Raw genomic sequence first — 12,147 nt, 5'->3', positions numbered from 1 at the left:
TCCTTATGTGACACACAATTGAATGATATCATTATATGATATCTCAAAAAAGGGGTGACAGATTCCCTTTAATGAATAAATTAGACAAAAACTTGATAAGTAGAAATGATAAACCTTTTTGGGGCAGATGAATCAAAACTGGCATTTTGTATGCCAATCTGTCTTTCTCGGGTTTACAAAAGAATAGTCTGACAGCTGACATATAACACTGTGTATTCACCATGCAGGTGGGCAATTTGCATAGGTGTGATCACATGCAGACAAGCATCATTTGGATTTTTTCAATTATTTTCTATTGAGAGAAGCCTAGATGAGACTAAAAGGGAATGTGCACGTTACATATTAGATGCAGACACTTCTGGTGCTTTTTCTTACAGATGTTTTTCACCACATATTAGTATGGGTGAAATCATCAGCAGAAGTGCTGAAAGAATTGACATGCCTCAGATTTAAATCTGTACCAAATCTACAAGTCAAAAATAAGCAATGTGTACATGAAACTTCAGAATTCGCATTCACTTTACTGGCATCAGGAAACCCTTCTGGTTATGTTGCAAAACTGCACAGAAAAAAACACAATAAATCTGCAACGTGTATGCAGGCCTTTAGGCTTGAGACCCCAAGTATGCAAATCACATAGGGAAATACAGGACAATCATGACCGTATGCCCATCGCACAATCATGACTTGGCAGGGCACAGTCAGAGTGACTAAAGACTTCTCTTCTTAGCCTGGAAAACCTTCTTTAATAAACTTTGCGCATCTTTCAGCTGCCTTATGCTAAAGTCAGGAATGTACACTAAAGCACATTTCTGGAATAATTTACATCACAGTTGTGTAAAATTAAGTGAATTTTTCGGGCTACAATACGCTTTACTCCTCCAAGCACTGCCCAGTATTTAAAAAATGTCAAGTGCCATAAAATTTGAAACATTTACAGCAATTTTACACTAGTACTCTGGAGCAAACTGTTTACTTAAGTTATTAAAGGGAATCTGTCACCACATTTTTCAGCTGTGGCCACAGCCATCAGGGGCTTATCTACAGCATTCTGTAATGCTGTAGATAAGCCCCCGATGTAACCTGAAAGATAAGAAAAAAAGAGTTAGGGCCCTGTCACACATAGCGACGCACCAGCGATCCCGACAACGATATGACCATGTCAGGATCGCTGGTGTGTCGCTACATGATCGCTGGTGAGCTGCCAAACATTCCAGGACGATCAGCGATACCGGGCAGGGGGGCCGGTCGCTGGTGTCACACACAGCAATCTCGCTGGTGAGATCTCTGTTGCGTCACAAAACTTGTGACTCAGCAACGATCTCGCTAGCGAGAACGCTGTGTGTGACGGGGGTTTGAGTATGCTCACCCCAGCGTTCGGTCCGATGGGTGTCGCCGTCGCCCTCAACAGGGCAGAGAAAGTACGCATGCACAGGAACCAAGGGAGAAGCAAGGAGGAGGACAACATCGTATGAAGATGGGAGGCGCCGGACTGGACCGCTACACCCACCGCACCCGACCCAGCCCCCCGGTGAGTATAATCTAACATGTTTTTCTTATCTTTCAGGTTTCATCGGGGGCTGATCTACAGCATTACAGAATGCTGTAGCTAAGCCCCTGATGGCTGTGGCCACAACTGATAGGCCGAAAATTAGGTGCCAGATTCCCTTTAAGGCCAATTTATCAAATTGCTATTCTAGAGGTTGACATTGGAAATGCATTCACAGATCTATGATAGCAAAGGATCATTAATTAAATGTGCTGTACTTGATTATTTAAAGGGGTATACATTTTGCTTAATAGATCTGGGAATATACAGCTCTGGCAAAAATTAAGAGACCACTACATCAAAACCCTGTCATGGGTAGCACAAACTTCAGACCTAAACCCCATTGAAAACCTCTGGAATGTAATCAAGAGGAAGAAGGATAGTCACAAGCCATCAAAGAACTGCTTAAATTTTTGTTCCAGGAATGGCATAAGGTCACAAAAAAGCGGTGTGAAAGACTGGTGGAAAGCATGCCAAGACGCATGAAAGCTGTGATAAAAAATCATGGTTATTCCACAAAATATTGATTTCTGAACTCTTCCTGAGTTAAAACATTAGTATTGTTGTTTCTAAATGATTAAGAACTTGTTTTCTTTGCATTATTTGAGGTCTGAAAGCACTGGTACTTTTATTTAATTTTGACCACTTCTCATTTTTAGAAACAAAAATACAAAATGCATTGCTTGGAAATTCAGAGACATGTCAGAAGTTTATAGAATAAAAAAACAATTTACATTTTACCCAAAAATAATCCTATAAAGAGAAAAATCAGACAAACTGAAAATTTTGCAGTGGTCTCTTAATTTTTGCCAGAGCTGTAAGTTCCACAATTGGATGTGTTAAAAAATAAATAAATGTGTCCCTGTGCGGAGATCATCTTAACCCCTGAATGTCCATTGACGTGCACAGTCAGTCATGGGAGGTTGTAAGTTACCACACCAGGACGGACTGTGCATGTCATCCCTTTGAACTGTCACTGTGTGTAAACACGCAGTGACAGTTCAGTGCCCACAGCTGTCTATGATAGCTGACAGGCACGGCAAGAGGTGCAGGGACCTTTGCAATGGGTCCCTGCACCCCAAGCACTGTGACTGGTCAGTCAATCTGACTGACCAAACACAGCAGCGATCGAGCAGGAGAGGCTGAAATTTCAGCAGGAGCTTTTCCTGGCGTAAAAATCCCATCTATAAAAGCATATATAAGGTGCTCTCAGTGAGAGAAACAAAATAGGAATCTTGTGGGTATGATATCTTTTAATGGCTAACAAAAAATAGTGAATGTTGTTACAAAGCAAGCTTTCGGGACTGCTTAAGTCCCTTCATCAGGCTGATATGACAAAATATTTGAAGAAACCTTATTTATATACAGTTTAAAGCACAACATTTCAATAAACAAACAATGAGCTTAAAGAGAGAATCCTTAATTAGGTAAGATTAGTTAGGTAGTATGAAAAGTTCTGTGAGATCAAAGGGCTACTTGGAGGAGATAGCTCAGATATGGTAATGAGTCATAAAACCTTCTGACAAATTGAGTCCTGTGTGAATAGAATCAAAGATTGTAATGAATTTGTGTTCCCACACTCTCTGATGTGTCTGTGATTGCAATGGGAGAAGATGCAAAACCTGCAATCATATAGAGACCAAAGACAAAATCCAAATTCCCAACACACAGCAGGACTATAAGATCCCATAAGATCCCAGGTACATTCACATGTTCCTCTTCCAATGTGGTGTATTTAATTATATGCAATATATGTCCTGTGGGTGGCCTCTATGTTGGAGAAACAGGACAGAGACTGAGAGCAAGGATGAGGTCTCATCATCACACAATTACAGACAAAAAACCCATTTACCTGTGGCTAAACATTTCTGTGATCCAGGACACAACATAGGCAATATGAAAGTTGTCATTTTAAAAGGCAATTTTAAATCACAGACACATTGGAGAGTGTGGGAACACAAATTCATTACAATCTTTGATTCTATTCACCACAGGACACTTGTCAGAAGGTTTTATGAGCCATTACCATATCTGAGCTATCTCCTCCAAGAAGCCCTTTGATCTCACAGAACTTTTCACACTACCTATCTAATCTTACCTAATTAAGGATTCTCTCTTCAAGCTCATTGTTTGTTTATTGAAATGTTGTGCTTTAAACTGTATATAAATAAGGTTTCTTCAAATATTTTGTCATATCAGCCTGATGAAGGGACGTAAGCAATCCCGAAAGCTTGCTTTGTAACAACATTCACTATTATTTGTTAGCCATTAAAAGGTGGTATACCCACAAGATTCCTATTTTTGTTTCTCTCACTGAGAGCACTTTATATATTTTTTTCTACTGGCTAACAGTGCCAAACCACTTTTTTCGTTTTATCTATAAAAGCTTCACCCTAGTTAACCCAGTCAGTGAACGCTGTAAAAAAACAAAAAAGTAGCAAATTATACTTTTTCCAAGTGGTATCACTATACCGCTTGGAAAAAGTGCAATAATACGCGATCAAAAAGACGGATATAAATAAACATGGTACCGCTGAAAACGACATCTTGTCCCGCAATAAACGAACAGCCATACAGCTCCATCAGCGGAAAAATAAAAAGTTATAGCTTGCAGAATAAAGTGATGCAAAAAAATTATTTTTTTCTATTAAAGTTTTTATTGTGTAAAAAACACCAAAACATAAAAAAAGATATAAATGACGAATCGCTGTAATCGTAGTGCCCTGAAGGATAAAGCTGCCATACTAATTTTACCATACGTGGAACGATGAAGAAAAAGAAAGATAAAAATAAATAAATTCCTGAATTGCTAGTTTTTGTTCGGCCGGAAAATGGAAAAATGATAGCTCTCAAAATAGGGTGATGCAAAAGTTTCTTACAAAAAATTCTTTAAAAAAAAGCGTCTTAGTGTGTGACAGAAGCTAAACATGAAAAAACTATATAAATCTGGTGTCAAGGTAATCGTACCGATCCGAGGAATAAAGTCGCCATATCACTAATACCGCACGAGGATTGGCGTAAAAAATAAAACCAATTCTTCATCTTTTGTGGATTTGTGCATTCTGCCTCCCAAGGATCGCAGTAAGGCGATCACAGTGGTTTACCCCCACCATATAGGGGTATCAGTGTACTCAGAACGAATTGCACAACAACTATTGGGGTCTAATTTCTCCTGTTACCCTTGTGAAAATAAAAATTTGGGGGCAAAAAGATCATTTTTGTGGAAAAAAAATGATTTTTTTATTTTCACGGCTCTACGTTATAACCTTCTGTGAAGCACTTGGGGGTTCAAAGTGCTCACCACACATCTACATAAGCTCCTTGGGTGGTCTAGTTTCCAAAATGGTGTCACTTGTGGGGGGTTTCCACTGTTTAGGCACATCATGGGCTCTCCAAATGCAACATGGCATCCAATCTCAATTCCAGCCAAAAAAGTTAAATGGCGCTGCTTCCCTTCCGAGCTCCGCCATGCGCCCAAATAGTGGTTAACCCCTACATATGGCGTATCAGCATACTCAGGTCTATGTTATAAACTTCTGTGAAGCCCTTGAGGGTTCAGAGCTCTCACCACACATCTAGATAAGTTCCTTGGGGTGTCTAGTTTCCAAAATGGGGTCACTTATGGGGGGTTTCCACTGTTTAGGTACATCAGGGGGTCTCCAAACGCGACATGGCGTCCGCTCTCGATTCCAGCCAATTTGACATTAAAAATCTCAAATGATGCGCCTTCCCTTCTGAGCACTGCCGTGCGCCAAAGATTGGTTTTCCTCCACACATGGGTTATCAGTGTACTCAGGAGAAATTGCTCAACAAATATTGTTGTTCATTTTCTCCTGAAACCCTTGACGAAATATAAAAAATTGTGTCCAAAGATAAATTTTTGGGAAAAAAAGTTAAAAGTTAATTTTTTTCCTTCCACATTGCTTCAATTCTTGTGAAGTACCTAAAGGGTTAATAAACTTCTTGAATGTGGTTTTGAACACCTTGAGGAGTGCAGTTTTTAGAATGGTGTCACTTTTGGGTATTTTCTGTCATATTGACCCCTCAAAGTGACTTCAAATGTGAGGTGGTTTTGTAAATTTTGTTGTAAAAATGAGAAATCGCTGGTCAACTTTTAACCCTTATAACTTCCTAACAAAAAAAAAATGTTGGTTCCAAAATTGTGCTGATGTAAAGTAGACATGTGGGAAATGTTATTTAGTAAGTATTTTTTGTGACATATCTCTCTGATATAAGGCTAGTTTCACACTAGCGTGTTTAGAATCGCATGCAAAAAAACCGCAACATGTGTTTGTATGCGTTTGCTTTTATAGGCACATGCGTTTTAACCAGTTTCTAGCCATGTTAACTCTTCAAACGCATACAAATTTAAACGCAGGCGTATGCATGTCCATGCGCATGCCTGCATTCCCATAGACTGTAATGTGATTTTTTTTTTTGCACATTCCGTGTGCAAGCGTTTTTTGAGACAGGTCGGACGGACCAAAAATGCAACAGGTTGTGTCCGGCACGCCTAGGCGCACACTACAAAAAAACGCGTGTGCACGAAAACGCATACGAACGGGTTCATACGCTAGACCATGCCGCCCCAATGTTAAAGATATTGGTGCAGGACGCATGCGCATGGACGCGCACAAAGTGCAGCGCTAAAAAACGCTAGTGTGCAACCAGCCTAAGGGCATAAAAATTAAAATTTTGCCATTTATCAGCCCAAGCTTCTAGTTTACATAAATCCTCCTGTAATATAAAATTGTCCTCCTCTGTATTAATTACCCTGCAGAGTTTAGTGTCATCTGCAAATATTGAAATTCTACTCTCTATGCCCCCTACAAGGTCATTAATAAATATGTTAAAAAGAAGCGGGCCCAAAACTGACCCCTGTGGTACCCCACTGCTAACCGTGACCCAGTCCGAGTGTGCTCCATTAATAACTACCCTTTGTTTCCTATCCCTGAGCCAGCTCTTAACCCACCTACACATATTTTCCCCTATCCCCATTGTTCTCATTTTATGTATCAACCTTTTGTGTGGCACCGTATCAAAAGCTTTTGAAAAGTCCATGTACACCACGTCCACTGCATTCCCTTGGTCCAGTCTGGAACTTACCTCTTCATAAAAGCTTATCAGATTAGTCTGACAGGAACGGTCTCTTGTAAACCCATGTTGATATTGGGTCATAAGGTTATTCTTCTCCAGATACTCCAGTATAGTATCTCTTAGAAAACCCTCCAGGATTTTACCCACAGTTGAGGTTAAACTTACTGGCCTATAATTTCCAAGTTCAGTTTTTGTCCCCTTTTTGAATATTGGCACCACATTTGCTATACGCCAGTCCTGTGGTACAGACCCTGTTATTATGGAATCTTTAAAGATTAAAAATAGTGGTCTATCTATGACTGTGCTTAATTCCTGCAGTACTCGGGGGTGTATCCCATCCGGGCCCGGGGATTTGTCGACGCCGCCGTACTTCCTGCTGGGTTAAGCAGGTGACATTTAATGGAGAATTTTTATCCCTGATCATGTTATCCGTCATGGGATTTTCTTGTGTAAATACTGTTGAAAAAAAGTCATTTAGCATATTGGCTTTTTCCTCATCCTCATCCACCATTTCACCCAGACTATTTTTAAGGGGACCAACACTATCATTTTTTAGCTTCTTACTATTTATGTAGTTAAAGAATATTTTGGGATTATTTTTACTTTCTCTGGCAATGAGTCTCTCTGTCTCAATCTTTGCTGTCTTGATTTGCTTTTTACAGAATTTATTTAATCTTCTGTATTTATTTAATGCCTCATCACTACCTACTTGCTTTAATTCTCTAAATGCTTTATTTTTATCTCTTATTACGCCCCTTACAGCTCTATTTAGCCATAGTGGTTTCCTCCTATTTCTCGCATGTTTATTCCCATACGGTATATATTGTGCACAGGTCCTATTCAGGATACTAATAAACATCTCCCATTTTCTTTGTGTATTTTTATGTCTCAGGATATCGTCCCAGTTAATTGCACCAAGATCATCTCTCATCCGTTGGAAATTTGCCTTCCTGAAGTTTAGTGTCCTTGTAACCCCTCTACTACACATCTTATTAAAGGATACATGAAAACTTATTAATTTGTGATCACTATTACCCAAGTGACCCTCAACCCTTACATTTGATATGCGGTCTGGCCTGTTGGTTAATATTAGGTCTAGCAGTGCCCCCCCTCTTGTTGGGTCCTGAACCAGTTGTGAAAGGTAATGGTCTCTCATAGTAGTCAAAAACCTATTACCTTTGCTGGAACTGCAGGTTTCGGTTCCCCAATGTATTTCAGGGTAGTTGAAGTCCCCCATAATAATGACTTCTCCTTGAGTCGCTGCTTCATCTATTTGCTTTATGAGGATATTCTCTGTAGCTTCCATTATTTTTGGAGATTTATAACAAACCCCTATCAGTAATTTATTATTTTTCCCCCCTCCCCTTATCTCTACCCACAGGGACTCTACATTTTCATTAGATTCATACATATTATCACGAAGGATGGGTTTTAAGGATGATTTTACATATAAACACACGCCTCCCCCTCGCTTATTTGTACGGTCATTTCTGAACAGACTATAGCCCTGTAAATTAACAGCCCAGTCATGGCTCTCATCCAGCCATGTCTCAGATATCCCCACCATGTCATAATTATGTTCCAACAACATTAACTCCAATTCCTCCATTTTGTTGGTGAGACTTCTGGCATTAGTATACATGCACTTTATGTATCCCTCTGTACCTCTATTCTTTCTTAAATTATTAACTGTTCTAACCCCACCCCCCATGCCACCCCCAATGTCATTATTTGTGCCCAGGTCTCTATCTGCACTGTCTTCCCCTCCTATAAAAGAAATACCCTCCCCCCCGTCCCTAGTTTAAACACTCCTCCAACCTTCTAGCCATTTTCTCCCCCAGCACAGCTGCACCCTCCCCATTGAGGTGCAGCCCGTCCCTAGCGTAGAACCTGTAGCCAACTGAGAAGTCGGCCCAGTTCTGCAGGAACCCAAACCCCTCCTTCCTACACCAATTCCTGAGCCACTTATTAACCTCCCTAATCTCCCGTTGCCTCTCTGGCGTGGCACGTGGTACAGGAAGTATTTCTGAAAATACCACCTTGGAGGTCCTTGCTTTAAGCTTACAGCCTAATTCCCTGAAATCATCTTTAAGGACCTTCCACCTACCTCTAACTTTGTCATTTGTGCCAATGTGCACCATGACCGGTGGATCCTCTCCAGCCCCTCCCAGTAATCTGTCAACCCGATCAGCGATGTGTCGGACTCGAGCGCCAGGTAGGCAGCACACCGTTCGACGATCCCTGTCTTTGTGACAGATTGCCCTATCTGTTCCCCTAATAATTGAGTCTCCCACTACCAGCACCTGTCTGGCCTGCCCTGCTCTCCTATTTCCCCCCTTACTGGAGCAGACACTCCTCCGGCTTTCAGAGGACATGCCTTGCTGCAGCAGTGCTACTCCTGCACCAACACTCCCCTCATCTGCCAACTTAGCAAACTTATTGGGGTGTGCCAGATCAGGACTAGCCTCCCTGGTGCTCTTCCCTCTACCCCGCCTTCTAACTGTCACCCAGCTAGCTGCTTCATTGTCCTGCAGCTCCAACCTAGCATCCCCCCCCTCATCTATCCCATTGAGTGTCTGCTCAGTGAGCAGAAGACTCCTTTCCATATTGTCTATGGATCTCAGTGTTACCAGCTGCACATTTAGATCCAGTATCTGGGCTTCCAAATCCACAAAGTGCTCACATCTTGCACAGCAGTATGCACCCTCGACCGGCTGTTCAAGGATTTCATACATGCGGCAAGACGTGCACTGGATGGCATTGGCAATAGTGGAGCACATCCTAATGGGGATTGCACCAGACAATAAGATAAGCAAAAATAAATTAAAAAAAAAAAAAAAAAAAAAAAGTATTAATATAACAGCAATTCAGTAAGACCTCCCTTGGAAACTCCCTGAATCTAAAGTCACTGAATTTCAAGTCACACACTTACCACAGTTCGCACTTACGCTCAGGTCACACTCAGCTCGTTCACACTCGCTCAGGAAGAAGATTTAAAAGTTTTTTTTTTGTTTTTTTTTCCCCTTTCACCAGCACACCACCTTGCTGCTCAAAGCACTTCCAAAAGGAGTTGAGCCCCAACCAGCTGCCCCTTATAAACCCTTAATTACTGTATGAACTCCCACCCTTAATTAACCCCTTGTGAATATAGTTACACCACAAGATTTAAATGCAATATAGTTTACCCTTAAAAAAAAAAAACATTATAATAAATGACTACAAATGTGACTCATTGCTCCTTTACAGAACAAAGAGCCTGTGTGGTGCCAGTGTCAGTACCTGCAACATTGTCACGTAAAATTGTTTATAGGAGTTTCTCAGGATAGCACATACTAAATAAAGTGGGAGGATTGTTGGGAATGGAGAGACTGAGCGTTCCCTAGTTAAGACCTCTTCAAGGTTTTGTCCATGCAGTATCCACACCAATCTCTGGCTATCGTTGCATCCAAGACAAAAGTGGAAGTCAAGGCTTAAAAGGATAGATCTCCATTTCAGCCTACTTCTGAAAAACTACGTTGGCAACACAAAGAAGAAGTCTTCACGAGGGAACATCACACTGTTCCTACTTTCGGGATGTGCCTATATGACGCGCCCCGACGCGCGTTTCGGATGTCTTTCCCTGACGAAGGAGACATCCGAAACGCGCGTCTGGGCACATCATATAGGCACACCACTTCCCTCCCTTGTCCTGACATTGCAGGTAACTGGATTTTGTACATCACTACTGCTGGCAGCTTCATTATGAGACTCACATTGAGCACGTGTGCACAAGTGTTTCATATATTTTGTTCATTGATATTGCTGCATTGTTATTTGTACTTTTGGTGCATCTTTTTGCATTTTTTGCTGTTTTTTTTGCATTGTTGCATATTATATATAATTCTTGCACCTTATATTATTCATTATTTTTATGTTCAGCACTACATGCACTTTACTGAGGCTTTTACCAGTGGTGCCATTTATATACTTACCTGCTACAGGCCTGGGGGGTATAGACAATTTATAATTAGTACGATTTGGATCCATTATATATATTACTTTATGGTCCTTTATACCTACTATATTTAAGCGGTTGTATTTGCCTTAAATGTATTAATGCACTATATATATACACTCACTGGCCACTTTATTAGGTACACCATGCTAGTAACGGGTTGGACCCCCTTTTGCCTTTAGAACTGCCTCAATTCTTCGTGGCAGAGATTCAACAAGGTGCTGGAAGCATTCCTCAGAGATTTTGGACCATATTGACATGATGGCATCACACAGTTGGCGCAGATTTGTCGGCTGCACATCCCTGATGCGAATCTCCCGTTCCACCACATCCCAAAGATGCTCTATTGGTTTGAGATCTGGTGACTGAGGAGGCCATTTGAGTACAGTGAACTCATTGTCATGTTCAAGAAACCAATCTGAGATGATTCGAGCTTTATGACATGGCGCATTATCCTGCTGAAAGTAGCCATCAGATGCCTGTTCTTAGCTGAGAGGAGTGGTACCCAGTGTGGTCTTCTGCTGCTGTAGCCCATCTGCCTCAAAGTTCGACGCACTGTGCGTTCAGAGATGCTCTTCTGCCTACCTTGGTTGTAACGGGTGGCAATTTGAGTCACTGTTGCCTTTCTATCAGCTCGAACCAGTATGCCCATTCTCCTCTGACCTCTGGCATCAACAAGGCATTTCCGGCCACAGAACTGCCGCTCACTGGATTTTTTTTCTTTTTCGGCCCATTCTCTGTAAACCCTAGAGATGGTTGTGCGTGAAAATCCCAGTAGATCAGCAGTTTCTGAAATACTCAGACCAGCCCTTCTGGCACCAACAATCTTGCCACGTTCAAAGGCACTCAAATCACCTTTCTTCCCCATACTGATGCTCGGTTTGAACTGCAGGAGATTGTCTTGACCATGTCTACATGCCTAAATGCACTGAGTTGCCGCCATGTGATTGGCTGATTAGAAATTAAGTCTTAACACACAGTTGGACAGGTGTACCTAATAAAGTGGCCAGTGAGTGTGTATATATATATATATATATATATATATATATATATATATATATATATATATATATATATATATATATATTTTTTTTTTTAATGTTGTTGAGCCAATTTTCAATAAAGGTTATTTTACTTTGCCACATTGTTCTCTTGTCATATTTTATTATCATCTATTTTATTTGCATGGCCTTTTTCAGTCTCTCTCACCATCTCCAGTGAGTTGTCTACTTTACAGTAGAAGATTGTGGCAGAACATTCCTCAAACAACCATTAACCCCTTCACTCGAGTCCGTTTTCACCTTCATGACCGGGCCAAATTTCACAATTCTGACAAGTGTCACTTTATGAAGTAATAACTCTGGAATGCTTCAACAGATCCCACTGATTCCGAGACTGGTAAAATTTATTCACTATGACTCACGTTTATTTGTGAAATTAACAGAAATTTGATGAAAACTTTGACTATTTAGCAATTTTCAAAGTTTAAATTCTTATGCCCTTAAAT

At 40.8% G+C, this 12,147-nt stretch overlaps 1 protein-coding gene across 3 annotated transcripts in view; it reads right to left on the bottom strand.

Moving 5' to 3' along the window:
- Positions 1-12,147, bottom strand: part of SMCHD1 (structural maintenance of chromosomes flexible hinge domain containing 1) — a 636,391-nt gene that overhangs the window by 296,007 nt on the left and 328,237 nt on the right. The gene's annotated exons all lie outside the window — the stretch shown is intronic.

Source organism: Dendrobates tinctorius, unplaced genomic scaffold, assembly GCF_039654945.1.
Source record: "Dendrobates tinctorius isolate UK_male_01 unplaced genomic scaffold, ASM3965494v1 ptg000171l, whole genome shotgun sequence".
NCBI classification, from domain to species: domain Eukaryota; kingdom Metazoa; phylum Chordata; class Amphibia; order Anura; family Dendrobatidae; genus Dendrobates; species Dendrobates tinctorius.
This window is presented reverse-complemented; position numbering and strand designations above follow the sequence as displayed.